This window comes from Leptonychotes weddellii, chromosome 3, assembly GCF_054177405.1.
Source record: "Leptonychotes weddellii isolate Sample4059 chromosome 3, ASM5417740v2, whole genome shotgun sequence".
In the NCBI taxonomy this organism is placed as follows: domain Eukaryota; kingdom Metazoa; phylum Chordata; class Mammalia; order Carnivora; family Phocidae; genus Leptonychotes; species Leptonychotes weddellii.
In genome coordinates, this window is record NC_138371.1 from 101460881 (window position 1) to 101472139 (window position 11259).

Genomic DNA, 11259 nt, shown 5'->3' on the forward strand with positions numbered 1-11259 from the left:
GCCGTTTGTTGACTTTTTTAAAAAAAAATCAAGTTGTAAATTTTTATCACAAATCAAAAGTGAGGTTCTTAAAAATCTCAACTTGACCAGATATGAGACAACTTAAAAACCTTTAAAAATGTATTGAGAAAAACCAGGCTTAAAAAAAAAAAAGAAAAAACACGTTTGTCATTACCAAAAAAAAATGTCTTTAGGTCACAATAATAAAAAGCCCATGCTGCATAGATAATGCAGATAGTTCTATTTATCTGGTCAATGGTCAAAAGGCAAGCACTTAAGGTCTTCAGCTCCAATCTTTTGTTCATTTCTTATTGCTGGAATTTCATCTTCATTTCTTCATGTTGGAGGACTAAACCGGATGATGGTAGAGATGGTAAGCCGGCATTTGCTCAGCCTTGGAAGCGGACGAATTAGCTGATGGATCCGCTCTGTCTCTTTGTCATCTTGTGATTTAAGGTTTTCAGGGCGTCTGCCTCGGTAACTGAAGTTGCAGCGGTACCGACGTTGAGGTGGCTGCTGACCTTGGGTCTCATCTCCTTGATTTTCCTTATCTTCCTCATTGCCATCCTCTCTAGGCTATCTTTGGCGAGGAGACCCCCTGCGGAATTGTGGTCTATAACCATACACATATTCGGTCTCACTGGTCTACCTTGTTCTGCACCCTGGTTGTCCACACCTTCCATCACTTCTCCCTGCACAGGATGGTTGGAATACTGTGGTCGCCGCCCAGAGGGTCTCCGCATGTAGTAAGGTGGGAACCGTCACCCATGGTAGGGCCAGCACTGTAGGGCCTGGCCTCGGGAGCACTTTCAGACCCCTCGCTCTTTTGCCCCCTCCCACTAATCTGGTAATTCTGCTGGGAATTACGTGGAGGACCCCTGTGACGTGGATAGCATCTATAATGGTTCCAGTCTGCTGCATATTTACTGCCTCGCCCTGGAACTCCACCAGGGCCTGTCACATTTGCTGCCCCTGCACCCTTTTCTCCTTCAGCCACATCAAACTCCACAGTCTCTCCATCTCCTACACTGCGAAGGTACTTCCTGGGGTTATTATTTATGACCGTCTGGTGTACAAATACATCTTCCTTGGTGTCATTCTTGTTGATGAAACCATATCCGTTTCTTACAATGAATCATTTTACTGTTCCCAAAACCTTCCCTGCGATGACCTTCTTGTCCCCGCCAGCAGGTGCTGCGGATGTGAGGCCGCCGGGGCCGCAGTTCCCCGCGCCGCTCCGTGTGCCACGGCTGGCAGTGTCGGCAGCGCTGAGGGCGGGGGCAGCGGGCGGCTGCTGGGTCTCCGCCTCGCTGCTCATGGCTGCTGTGATGGTGACTGGGGCCAGCGGCGGCGGCTGCGGCTCCTCCTGGGGTGTGACGGTAACTAGGCCGGCGGCGGTGGGGCGGCTCAGGGCTCTCTGGGGTCCGCTCTCCACTCCCACTACCAACTGAACTCGGTAGGTGCCAGTTTCAATAAGCAAAGGGAACTTACATACAAGGTTTTTCTTGGGTGGCAGCAAAATTAATGGATCCCTGCCCCCACTCACCAAATCTTAAAAGTTAACAAAGAGATTTAACTGGATTCAGACCAGTATACCATACAGGTGTTCTCAATATCACATCATTACCTTAAGGCCGTGTCCTTGGAGCAGACTCGGGGAGCAGGAAAGGCAACTACAACCCACATTCCAAGGACAGAGGAGGGTGAGAAGCCTCTGAGAGCCCTGGTCCAGCTCTCAGATCAATCAGCAATCATGTGTTTCCCATGACATTCCCCAACAGGCACTACCTGTGACAGAGATAACATAGTCCAAAAATCCTAAAGTGTTTACTCTCTGGCCCTTTACAAAAGTTTGTCAACCCCTAATGTAGACTGTTTCACCACACAGATTCTCCCTCAAGCACCCCCAGCATCTCCCAATGAACACAGGATTTGTGGCCCAGAAGCAGGCCTTCTGAATTCTGACCCTTTCTCCACCACTCTCTGCACAAACTTTCCCTTCCTTTCCTGCATATGAGATTGTCCAGGCCTGCACTTTGCAAGAACAATTCCTTTAATCTTATGCGTTGGTTGTGTGGCCTATGAACACACGTGTGACCAGGCTGTGAACGTGCATGGTTCTTTCTAAGCAGTGCTGAAGGTATCCTTGAATAAGTCAGCATCATTATCCAGCTCCTCATCTAATCCACACATTAATAGAAAATGGAAGGATTCCCTTGGAAATTATTGTCTGGGGGAAAATCAATTATTTACAACTCATATTCAGTTAAGTAATCATTCTTAATGCCTAGAGAGATTTCCTGGTGGGGCTCATGCTAATGCAGTAAGGTAGATGGTCACGTCCACAGCACCTGCTTTGACAAATCGAGGGGAAGTCTCCATTATACAGAACATGTCCAAGCCTGAGCTTGAAAAACAATTGCATCTCAAAAAGGTTTGCTCTTCCCTGTCACAAGAAAGGACATACCCCACGCGGTAGCTGCCCTGCAGTCAGGGGCTAGAAGAAGGAGACATTGGGAGCAAAGCTGAACAGAGCCAAACAGCAGCAACCACCCTCAGCACCAACATATAACATAAGCAAAGTAAGTATGCTTGCAAGTCACTAAGACTGTGAGTTTGTTATGCAGCAAAGTTGACTAATAGAATTATTAGGATTTTCCAGGGTCCTTCTTACACAACCTTAATCCTTTGATGACCTCAACTTTTATGCTAACATCTCCAAAATTTATTCCTGAGCTCCAAAACTATCATCTGCCTACCAGTTTTCTTCCTAGCAAGTCCTAGAGGCATCTGAAGTACAACAATCCCAAAACTCATCCTCTTTCCTAAGATACTGCTTTCTCTTCCTAGGATTCCTGTGGCAACTTGCATCATGACTATTTAACCTTGAACCACACTTCCCAGATCACTGACCCTGGGTAGTTCCAGGGTAGCATAGCCACCGAACACATTTTGTGGAAGATTTAGAAAGTATAGCTAAAGAAGCAGCCATGTGCTTTATGCTTCAAAGTTGATACAGGGCCAGCTTCTCTTGCAAGTTGCAAGTACAAGTCAGATGGTGGGGCCCTGGGAACTCACCCAGGAATATGCAGGGGGTCTGGGGTCAAAGCAGGGAGGCAGTCCTGTTTGTGCATGCAGAACTATAGGTACTGGAACAGCGCTTATGAAGGGCACTGAGTCAGACCTGGGCATGCCTACTCCAAGGGGCAGAAGAGGGTGACGTCTGTGATCAAGGTCATCCCAGAGCAACAGGTGAGCACAGAGAACTTAACAGGGTCAACATAAAAGAAAAGTACTCTCAGAGCATAGAAGAGGTCAGATGGTGAGCCACACAGGCTGCGGAGCTGGGGGGAGTGTGCTGTGCTGAGTGGTGACAGGCTGAATCTCAGGCGGGTTTTCCTCAAGGACACTGGATGATCTTGTCCCAGCACATCACCTCCCTGGTTCTTCGGATTTCCCCATGTGTAATGAGAGGAGTGAGACAAATGATAGCTCTCTCAAGTCATTTTAAGTTCTGGCATAAACACTATAATTTTATGTTTTGCAGTTCCTTCTACCAGTTGTTTTTGCATTTTCTAAAAGTAAATCATTTGCTTGTACTTTTTTCCTTCTACTGCCCTCCTTTCCACCACAACCCTGTTTTTAGAATTATGCAAACTGCATTTGCCACCCAAGGTGAAGCTGATTAAAAATGCTAAATGAGACCTTAATGGAGTGTCTACCACCATTTCATCTTGCTTAACACTAGTGAGCCACCATCCGTCCTCGCGCAGAGCTTCCTGCTCAGATCCCAGACACATGCCATCATTAACAGTGATTAACAGGCACAGGAAAAAATCATGTTTAAAGGTAAATGGTGAGCACTAAAATTACTGATTGGTAGCATTGCAGAGACATTGCCTCCCTTTCCCCTTCCTTTACCCCCCACAACCACACAAACTTTTATTAGCATAACTTTAAATTTCTAGTACTCACTTCAGTGGCTAGAAAATTCAATAAAAAGCACACCCAGGGGGCTCTCTCAAAAATCCTCTTTATTTTATAGAAGAACTGGTTTGAATTATAGCAAGAAAAATCTCAGCTACAGAAAAGAATCAGCAATTCAACAATATTAGTTTCTAGGAATTCAATCAAAATGACACCAAAAAAAAAAAAGTGGAAAAAAAAATGCAGTTGACTCTTAGTGTTTGACTGTTCTTGAAACATCTTTTCCCTGGCTTCTGTGTCATTTCTTGAAATCTATCTTCCTACATCTTCCATCTCCCAAGCTGCTTCTCAGCCTCCTCCATTCTCACTCCCTGGGCCTTGACTACAAAGCTATTCAAGATGCCATTCTGTCCCCCATTTCTCCTTCTAGATGCCTTGCTCTGGCCAACACCAGCCACAGACACCATCTATATGCCAGAAACTCATCCATTTATGTGCCCAGTACTAACTTCATCTGTGACCTCCAGACCAGCTGACTGCCATCCTATCCAACCTTGAACTTTCCTCTTTGGTATTACAAAAGTACAAAACTTGGCATGTCCAGCTGAGCTCATCTTGTTTCCCATACCAGCTAGGTTCTTCTCCAGCATCCACATCCCAGTGGAGCCTCCATCAATTCAATCACACAAGCCAAAACCTAAGAACATCTATAATTGTCCCTCTCCTTCCTCATCCCATGGCCAGGCCATCATTAAGTCAATAGGTATTGGCTTCTAAATCAGATAGATATATATATAGATGATAGGTAGATAATAGATGATAGACAGATAGAAAGATAGACAATCTCTTAATATATATATTGAATTTTGTTCCATATAAGTAGTGAATATACATCATTTTCAAAAAAAAAACATATAATCACAAAATTTGGTCATGTATAAAGCCAAAAAATAATGTCAAATAATTCCCTAAAGCAGAAATCATATGAACCACAATCATTAGCCATGATGCAGTAAAATACGGACCTCAAAAGCCTAGGCCTCCAAAAAAATTTATTAAATCTAAAAATTTAAATATATTATTTACAATATATTATATATATTTCTCAGGGGCAACTGCGTGGCTCAGTCAGTTGAGCATCTGACTCTTGATTTTGGCCCAGGTCATGATCTCAGGATCCTGGGATGGAGCTCTATGTTGGGCTCCCCACTCAGTGGGGAGTCTGCTTGTCTCCCTCTCCTTTTGCCCTCCCCCTCCCCCACTCACACACGCTCTCTCTCTTTCACTCTCTCAAAAATAAGTAAGTCTTTTAAAAAATAAAATAAATATATTTTATTTACTCAGGCTAAAAAGAAATCAAAACTGAAATTTAACTATTTAGAGGAATAACAATGTAGGACTACAGAACAGAACCTACAGACATAGTCAAAGAGGCTCTCAGAGGAAGATTCATAGCCATGAGTACATTATTAGATGTGAGAAAGATCAGAAATCAATGAATCAAGTTTTTCAGGCAAGAATGTAGATTTAAAAAAAAACCACAGTAACAAAATAAAGCCAAGCATAACACAAGATATACACCTATCCCTGATCCTACAACTACAGAAGGGAGTACATGATAACACCAACCAAACAATGACAATTTACCTAGGAATGCAGATGTAAAGATCATAAAATATCCACAACTCAAGTCTAACAATTACCAAGTGCTATCCCTGAAATGCAAGGATAATTACTTACGTGTTGTCTCTTCCCATATTCCTGAAGTAGAGCTCAGAACTATGGTGCAGGTGCGTGACTCAGACCATCTGTCAGAACCTTGAGTTTGGAAGGGAGCATTGCAAGAATACCACCCCACTCGGGAAGTAAGGAGAAAACTGAAATGCAGAAAGTATTTCTGCAAGGTGGGAAAATTGGCATGAATTCTCTGGTGCCATTAGGTGACCAACCAGCCACCTCAGGAAAGGGGGCAGGTGTCTTTGTTTCTCAGTTTTCCTGATATCTTCCTCATCATTGCACTTCAGAGGTGTCAGGGACAGGAAGGCTGACCTGAGCAGGCCTCTGTGTACCTTTCCTGCAGGTCAGAACACCCGACACGTCATGTGACCAGCCAGGTGTAGCCTCTATGTGCCCACAGCCATGGTCACACATCAGGCACATGACCTGAAGGGAGAACTAGGCTCAGAGCCACCACAACTGGCCTTTAACCATCCCTGTGTCCTTTCTTAAGCCCCATTTCTGGATGCTCAGTTACTTCACACTGCTCCTAGTTACCAGTCCCCAGTGCCCAATGCCATCCAAGCCTACCATACTAGGCAAGCCAGTGATGACCAAAGGGTGGGGGCAGGGGTGAGTGCAGCCTGAGAACCTGATGTGCAGGACAGGGGACTGCCTCTCCAGGTTTTCAGATGGCCAAGCAGAAACTGGGAAGTAATTTATCTTAAGGAAAGAATCAGATCACACATTTACCTGCCAGGACAACAAGCACCAGAGTAGAGGAAAGGAACGGCTTGGGCGCCTGGGTGGCTCAGTTGGTTAAGCGACTGTTTTCGGCTCAGGTCATGATCCTGGAGTCCCTGGATCGAGTCCTGCATCAGGCTCCCTGCTTGGCAGGGAGCCTGCTTCTCCCTCTGACCCTCCCCCTTCTCATGTGCTCTCTCTCTCTCATTCTCTCTGTCTCAAATAAATAAATAAAATCTTTAAAAAAAAAAAAAAAAGAAAGGAAGGGCTTGTCCTGAGCCTTCCTGCTTCTTATCATGCCTCAGCATAGACCCTGGGGGTAGGCCTGGGTCCTAGAAGGAAAGAATGTGTGAATCTGGCATCTCATTACTGTCCAGATGTGGAGGATTCCAGCAGTAGTCAGCTTCAGTACCTCTGGATACAGTAGGCTGGGAGATGGTGGGCCCTCGAGGAGAGATGTCCCTCCATGTCAGGAGCTGATTGGTCAGGACAGACATCTCTGGGTATGAGCAGCAACAGTGCTTTTGGCAGGAACAATGGTAAAGCTATCATGACCCTGTTGTTGCCAAGGGAAGAAGATATTTGTCACCCAAGCCAAAGCAGCAAGAAATGAAGTTGTAGCCCAGAGGGGCTGAGAGAACCAGTTCATGACATCCATGATATGTCCCTGGGATTCCCAGAACTGTCTGGGGCTGAATTGTCATAGTCTGGACCTGGACTGAGTCAGGAAGTACAGATTCCTGACTGTTGATGGTTGCTATATTTTTTAATAAGATATTTGGGGGGAGGGCTAACATTTAGTTCCACAAGCTCCAGAGCCCAGTGTCTTCACAGTGGGGGCTCAGCAAAATCTTGCACAATGGACAAATAATCAATGCTAAGGTGACCTTAATGAGATTATAATGCTTCCTATTTGTGGTGCTCTTCATTAGATAAAGAGCCTGAGCCTTCATGCTTTCTCATTAGATGTTAAGTGGGGATTATTAGTATTTTGGGGGTAAGGAAACTGAGGCTTAAGGCAATCTAAGGCTTACCTAGGGCCACTCAGCTAGTGACTGTGGGAGGAACTCAAACCAAAGTCTCTGTGGATGAGCATATCTTGGTTGTTGTAAATAATGCTACAATAAACATAGGGCTGCATATATCTTTTCAAATTAGTATTTTTGTTTTCTTTGGGTAAATACCCAGTAGTGGAAATACTGGATCAAATAGCATTTCCATTTTTAATGTTTTGAGGAACCTCCATAATGTTTTCCATAGTTGCTGCACCAATTTATATTCTCACCAACAGTACACCAGGGTTCCTTTTTCTCTACACCTTTGCCAACATGTATTATTTCTCGTCTCTTTGATATTAATCATTCTGACAGGTTTGGGTGATATCTCATTGTGGTTTTCATTTGCATTTCCTTAATTAGTGACATTGAGCATCTTTTCATGTGTCTATTGCTCATCAATAGATGAATGGATAAAGATGTGATATCTATATAATGGAATATTACTCAGCCATAAAAAAGATAAAATCTTGCCATTTGCAACAACATGGATGGACCTAAAGGTATTATGCTAAGTGAAATTAGTCAGACAGAAAGATAAATACCATATGATTCCATTTGTGTGTGGAATCTAAAAAATAAAACAAATGAACAAGCAAACAGACTTTTAAATATGGAGAACAAACTGGTTGTTACCAGAGGGAAGTACAAAATAGGTGAAGGGGATTAAGAGGTACAAACTTCCAATTATGAAATAAACAAGTCACAAGATGAAAAGTATAGCACAGGGATATAGTCAAAAATATTGTACTAATGTTGTATGGTAACACTCACTGTGGTGAGCATGGAAGAATGTATAGAATTGTCCAATCACTATGTTGTACACCTGAAAGTAATATAAAATTGTATGTCAACTATATTTCAATTAAAAAAAAAAACAACAAACAAGTCTCCTGGCCAAGTCTAGACTTCTGACCTCCACCCCCATGGAGCAAAAGTGCCCTGAGCAAATCCTCAAGAAAGCTGTGAGCATGTTTAGAAATGCTGTATGGGAGAGTGACATTGCATGTTATATGTCAAAGGCTTGGAGAAGTCCTGAAAAAAGTAAACTTCTTAAATATTTCCCAAAGTTTTTAGAACAGCAAATGATTTTCTTTTTCTGCAATCCCCACTAATAGCAAGGGAAAACAATGTGGAAGTGTCCTTTACTAAAAGTGAAACTAGCTCACCTTGAGGTGAGCTAAATCCCAGCCTGGGGATTTAGCATTTCAATCATCCCCCAAAACACAGAAATTCTCTATGTTGGGAAGTAGAATCAACCAGCTGGAAGGGATAGACAATTGTTTTTTGGATAAATGCTCCTTAAAACAAACATCTGCCTACAAGGAAGTCCTGACAGCCAGTCCTGGGCAGTGGGAGAGCTGGAGTGATATGTACCCTCAGGGTAAAGAGGGGCACAGCCCTGGGCAGTGCCTGGGCAGAGACTCCGGTCAGATTTAGGGATCCTCAGCTCATCCCTCACTCACATCAGGCTTTAGCCAAGTCTTAACACATCTGGGGCTCAGATTCTCCATAGGTGAAGAGAGAAATTCTTCACTCTCTGTTGATGCCCACAAATATGGTAATGAGTGAATATTTATTAAGCTTCTATTTGTAGAAGAAACTGTAAAGGCTGTTCTCAAGGAGCTTTAGCCTAGGAGAGAAGAGTCAGATGCAGTACATCCTAAAGAACAATGAAAGACAGATGCTTGGGAACCAGGCAGAATGCCAGGTGTGGCCAGAGGCCTTACTTTGGAACAGGTTGCACCACTGTCTGCTTGAGTGCAGCTTTTGGTTGGGAGCTAGTCAAAAGAGGACAGACTTCAAGGCTGGGAGAGAATGAGGTTAGGGGCAGAACGGGGGCATCCCCAAACACCAGGTCTGAGAGCCTTCTGGCCAATGTTTTGCAGCCTCTGTAGTCAGGAAGAACTAATCTTAGTTATAAATCATCATATTGGTAGACAAAATGAAGGCACCAATCCCATATAGGAAAAATAAAAAGCAGGCAGGATGAATATAGAAGACTCTCATCCTGGCTGTGAGACATAATTCATGATAGATTACATTTGGTTTTTGGAGTAAAACTTCAACATGCAGCCCAGCCATTTCATTGAGCATATTTACATTCCTTACTCCCCATCTTCTCTGGGCTAATAATTTCTTATGTGAAATAATCTGCCTCTTAGCACTTCTTCCTTGCTTCTCAAGAATACCTCTCTAAAAGAAATAGAGCCAGTGCACACATGAGCTTGAAAACTTAGTTCTGTTCCCAAAACCCTAAAAGATGTATCCATTGCCAATTCCTTTTTACTAACAACAAGTCAAAATGTTGACTGGTGTAGAAAATGAGCGTTATAGAATGAAAAGTACTATATACTTGGGTGGGTCCCAGCTTCTCCAAACCTATTTCCTTCTCTATATAGTTGGATTCATACTGCCTGCCCCTTTTACCCATGGAGTTCCTACAAGGATCACATCCTAGAGCACTCCCTCTCATTTTTAAACCATCACACATGGGGATAGTGACTTTTATTATTCTCTAAACATATAAAAAGTACACAGATACATGAAGCTGTTTGTGTTAATGGTACATAGTATTATTTTCATTAAGTGAATTAAATTAAGTCACTATTAAGAATTAAACACCCTAGGAGCTCGTTCTTTGAAAGAGTTAATAAGATTGATAAACCCCTGGCAAGACTTATCAAAAAGAAAAGATAAATGACCCAAATAAATAAAATCATGAATGAAAGAGGAGAGATCACAGCCAACACCAAAGAAATACAAATAACTATAAGAACATATTAGAGCAACTATATGCCAGCAAATTAGATAATCTGGAAGAAATGGATAAATTCCTAGAGATGTATCAACTACCAAAACTGAACCAGGAAGAAATAGAAAACCTGAACAGACCTATAACCACTAAGGAAATTGAAGCAGTCATCAAAAATCTCCCAAAAAACAAGAACCCAGGGCCAGATGGCTTCCCAGGGGAATTCTATCAAACATTTAAAGAAGAATTAATACCTATTCTTCTGAAACTGTCCCAAAAAATAGAAATGGAAGGAAAACTTCCAAATTCATTTTATAAGGCCACCATTACCTTGATCTCCAAACCAGACAAAGACCCCATCAAAAAGGAGAATTACAGACCAATATCCTTGATGAACATGGATGCAAAAATTCTCATGAAAATACTAGCTAATAGGATCCAACAGTACATTAAAAGGATTATTCACCGCAACCAAGTGGGATTTATTCCTGGGCTGCAATGTTGGTTCAACATCTACAAATCAATCAATGTGATACAATACATTAATAAAAGAAAGAACAAGAACCATATGATCCTCTCAATAGATGCAGAAAAAGCATTTGAAAAAGTACAGCATCCTTTCTTGATCAAAACTCTTCAGAGTATAGGGATGGAAGATAATACCTCAATATCATAAAAGCCATCCATGAAAAACCCACAGTGAATATCATTCTAAATGGGGAAAAACTGAGAGCTTTTCCCCTAAGGTCAAGAACATGACAGGGATGTCCACTATCGCCACTGCTATTCAACATAGTACTAGAAGTCCTAGCCACAGCATCAGACAACAAAGAGAAATAAAAGGCATCTGAATCGGCAAGGAAGTCAAACTCTCACTCCTTGCAGATGATATGATACTTTATGTGGAAAACCCAAAAGACTCCACCCCAAAACTGCTAGAACTCATACAGGGATTCAGTAAAGTGGCCGGATATAAAATCAATGCACAGAAATCAGTTGCATTTCTATACACCAACAACAAGACAGAAGAAAAAGAAATGAAAGAGTCGATCCCATTTACAA

General features: G+C 42.6%; 1 pseudogene; it reads right to left on the reverse strand.

Moving 5' to 3' along the window:
* Positions 1-216: 216 nt before the first annotated feature.
* On the reverse strand, positions 217-2094 carry LOC102746335 (Y-box-binding protein 1 pseudogene; annotated as a pseudogene).
* Between the last annotated feature and the right edge of the window lie 9165 nt (positions 2095-11259).